This window comes from Capsicum annuum, unplaced genomic scaffold (genome assembly GCF_002878395.1).
Source record: "Capsicum annuum cultivar UCD-10X-F1 unplaced genomic scaffold, UCD10Xv1.1 ctg81524, whole genome shotgun sequence".
NCBI classification, from domain to species: domain Eukaryota; kingdom Viridiplantae; phylum Streptophyta; class Magnoliopsida; order Solanales; family Solanaceae; genus Capsicum; species Capsicum annuum.
In genome coordinates, this window is record NW_025892250.1 from 88,370 (window position 1) to 92,602 (window position 4,233).

Genomic DNA, 4,233 nt, shown 5'->3' on the forward strand with positions numbered 1-4,233 from the left:
GTTAGTCTACAACATGGTCATGGAAAAAAATTAATGATCCACAACATCTTCAGAAAGAAGCTTAAGTTCATCAGTGGAGTTGACAACATTTTTCAGGTCGAGCTCAAGCGGCGGATGATATTTAGGAAACACAAACCCTACTATTAAAGGTATATGTAATAAATAAAATAGGTCGGGTCAGTGATTTGGACCGATTCAGAATGGGCCTGTCTTGTTGATGTCTAAGTTTTAGTTTGGTCATGTAATTTTAATGTGTAGGCCCGATTTGTAAAGACTTTTTATTGTTTTCTCTATTAATCAATAAAATGCCAAAATTAAACAAAAAAAAAAAAAAAAAACGTAATGCCTAGTATATGAGTGAGCCACCCTTAAACCGCATCCAAGGGTATAATTGGTACCCTTGAGTCGTACCAAGTACAGGAAGTCCAAAACTCTTGAAATTTTGCAAGGGTCCAAAACTTAGGGTGTTTCATACTCCCCTACTAGGCTCATTCATCCTCAAATGATTGGTAATGGAAAGAACAAGCATGAGATAACATATTTGCACACATTAAATCTTCCCTTAACCAAAATAGAAGACAAGGAAGTAAACCTAAGAACAATCTAAACCTCCACACTCCATTACCGACCTTTAACTAAGTTAGAAAACAAAGGTGCAAGAGAAACCATTCCTAACCGTTAACCAAGTTAGAATACAAAGATGTGTTGAAGAAAACACACCTTATGCACGTATTTCTTGAATGAAAACCAACATGGACACTTGGAATCCATGTCATCTTCTGCATCCCCAAATGGCTCCCTCAGACTTTTAATTCCACCATGTAACCTTTATCGAAGCCACACCTTTTGTTTGCAACCAGCGAACTTACCAATCCAAGATCCCTATCGGGACCTCCTTAAAGAACAAGGAATCTGAGATATCAAAACCACACAAAGGAATAAACCAACCAAGTAACATCCACACCTTACCCCAACCAAATAATGCTTTCTAAAATATGGAAGCCCACAACTTCAATCCAATAACTGATCCCAAATTCGATCACTAAGTAAAAGGAGTAGAATGGCCGATTCCTGCATCATATTGGGATACAGCCACCGGAAGATGGGTTAATAAGAGAACACTAGCATGCACCCAGGATAACGATAAAATAATGCTTTTAATAAAACTAAGTAAACCAATCGTATGCATATAACCTAAACACACATATATAACCATGCAGGAAAAGAGAACTGGGTTTAACATGCATTTGAAACCATTAACATGGGTATGCGTAGGTAACTATCCTTAACTACCTACGGGCTATATGGGTCCAGCGTAACCACCTGAACAGGCCTCGATGCGTGTAGCCACATAAACCGAAGATACCATAACGGCAAAGGATTCTCAAGTATCCTTCACCCTCCATGATACGTATGTATAGTGTACTTAGAAGATTCCTATGTACCTCATATTATCATCTATGGTAACCATAGACAACTCCTCATGTCAGAAAATATAAGTTTTTAGTGTTAGTTCATTGAACTCCCACCTTCATGGTTAGCTATCACACCCATCCATTATTGCTCAATAAAAAACATTTCCAACTAACCAATCCATTATTTCATTTATTATTAGCCAAGGGTATTAATAGTAGTATCGTCATACCAACTATAACTTATAACTATTGTACTTATCCAAATCTTTTAGAGATCAAGGGATACCCATATTCCCATAAATCAAGTTAACTTGGGGAGTCCCATATACCCCACAAGTAAGCAATTATTAGATTAGCTTGGGGGAATCCCATTTACCCCATAAGTTGTTCAATTACCATGTTTACTTGGGGGATTCCTTTGTACCCCACAAGGATGTTTAATAAACCCAACCATTACCACCAAAACTATTTCAAACCATTCACACTTTTTAAATAATTTTTGACTATTCCAAACATTTAAAGAATTTTGATCATTCAAACTATGAAAAACCATCCAAATCTATTTAGGCTTTCATTACTAAACCATACCATGCAATAGTTCTAAAGAAAGTTCAATAATAAAGTGAAAACATTCTTTTAGGCATTTTATTTAACATATTGAGGGCATACCTTTACCAATATCAAAACCAAAGTATAAACCATCATAATTTAGGTTAATCCTGACCCATTTGTTAAACCATGACCAAAAGTCACCCACATATGCAAACCATCACCAAAAATATGTAAAAACAGAGTTTAAACTAAGACCCAACAATATGAATCAAGCCCTTAACATTGGTTTCTAAAACCACCATTTCTGACTCATAAATCAATGTTTAAAACATATTAAATCATGCCTTTAGTTGGAACTAACAATGAGGGAAGAAGTACATGCCTTATACAATAGGATTCTAGAGAGTAACTTGACTCTTGAGCCTTTTGAAGAACACTTGTAGAAACCCTAGCCTCCAATCTTCAAGAAAGAGTTTGAGAGAGTATTTGAAGAATTTCTATTCTTTAAAAAGTGTTATGAAAGGATTACAAGGGTTATATAACATGGGTACATAAGTATTTTGGGGTAGGAAATATCCGAACTACCCTCACTTAAAAGTTGAAACCCAACCCCTAGGAGGGTACAACCCAACCCCCTAACCCATACCCTAGGGTAAGAGTGTTACCCTAAATTATACCCTAAACCTTATCAAGACCCTCCACACTGGCCCCAATATGACTGCGTAAGCCTAACTCATAACATACAGTACGAGTGGAACCCCAAACCATACCCACAACCCATACCTTGAACAGTATCACAAAAGCACACCTAAGTCATGATATGACTTGTCATCATACCCCTTGTATCCACCAATATGACTCGCATGATGTTGATTCATATATTAGGAAGAACCCAAACCAAACATACTGCCTAGTATAAAAGTTAGCCATCCTCAAACTATATCCAAGTGTATGATTACAACCCTTGAGTCTTACCAAGTCCAGGAAGTCAAAAACTCTTGAAATTTTAAAAGTGTACAAAGCTTAGGGTGTTTCAAGTAGCTTCAGTAAAAATCAAGTTGGTTCGAAGATCCCACACCCAGTCCCTTCCATGCTTCTTAGCTCAGGTTTTTGATACTCAAACTTTCCATCGACCTGTGACTCAACAAAAACAAAAACTATATGAAGTAAAAACTAAATTACTAAAATAAAACCTAGCTTAACTTAGGTTGCCTCCTAAGTAACACCTGATTTAGTGTCGCAACACAACCCAGCATCATAACTCAATTGACTTCTTTCATTTGCTTCCTCCTACATGAAGGTCATTTTTTCACTCTCTTTTGACCTCTTGAGTGTGAACCCTTAAATTCAACATCTTTTTCAATAATTGACTTTTAAAGCTTATCAATCATCATCATATCAGGCTTAGGTGATGCCTCGGGTAATTCAATGAGATTGTTTGAAGAGGTCTTTGGTGGTGCACTTTCTACTACCCCACACTTATCCACTTTTATCACTATAATCATACATAATTCTTTATACTGAGAAGGTGGATTAAGTGTCTTATACATTCTGAAAACCACCTCTTTGTCATCTAATCTCATTGTAAGAGTTCTTTCTCTCACTTCTATCAATGCTCTTCATGTGGCTAAGAATGGATGTCCCAAAATGATCGGCACCCTATTATCTGCATCAAAATCCATAATAACAAAATCAACTAGAATTACAAACTTACCAACCCTTTTAAGGACGTCCTCAATTATTTCTTTGGGCTTAACTATGGTCTTGTTCTCCAATTGAATCATTATTTGGGTTGTTCTTGGCTCGCTCAACCCAAGAGTTTTAAACATAGATAGAGGCATTAGATTTATACTTTCTCCCAAATCACTTAAGTCATATACCACTTCACCATCACCAATTTGAATGGGAAGGAAAAAACTGCTTGGGTTCTTACATTTTTTGGGCATCTCTTTAGTTACCACAGAGCTGCACTCCTCCGTCAGTTCCATGGTCTCAACATCCTGCAATTTAATTTTGTTAATACCACATCTTTTAAGTACTTAGCATACTTGGACATTCCCTGCAAAATATCTACAAGAGAAAGGTTGATGTGAAGTTCTCTAAATGTGTCAAGAACTTCTTGAAACATGCATCCTCCTTTGCTTTTTAGAATCACTGTAGGAATGGTGGTGGTGGTCTTTCCTTCTCAACAACTTTTTCTTTTGGGTACTAAGACTTCCCTAAACTTTTTACAACTTTATCTGTAACCAGCTGAGGAACCAACTCT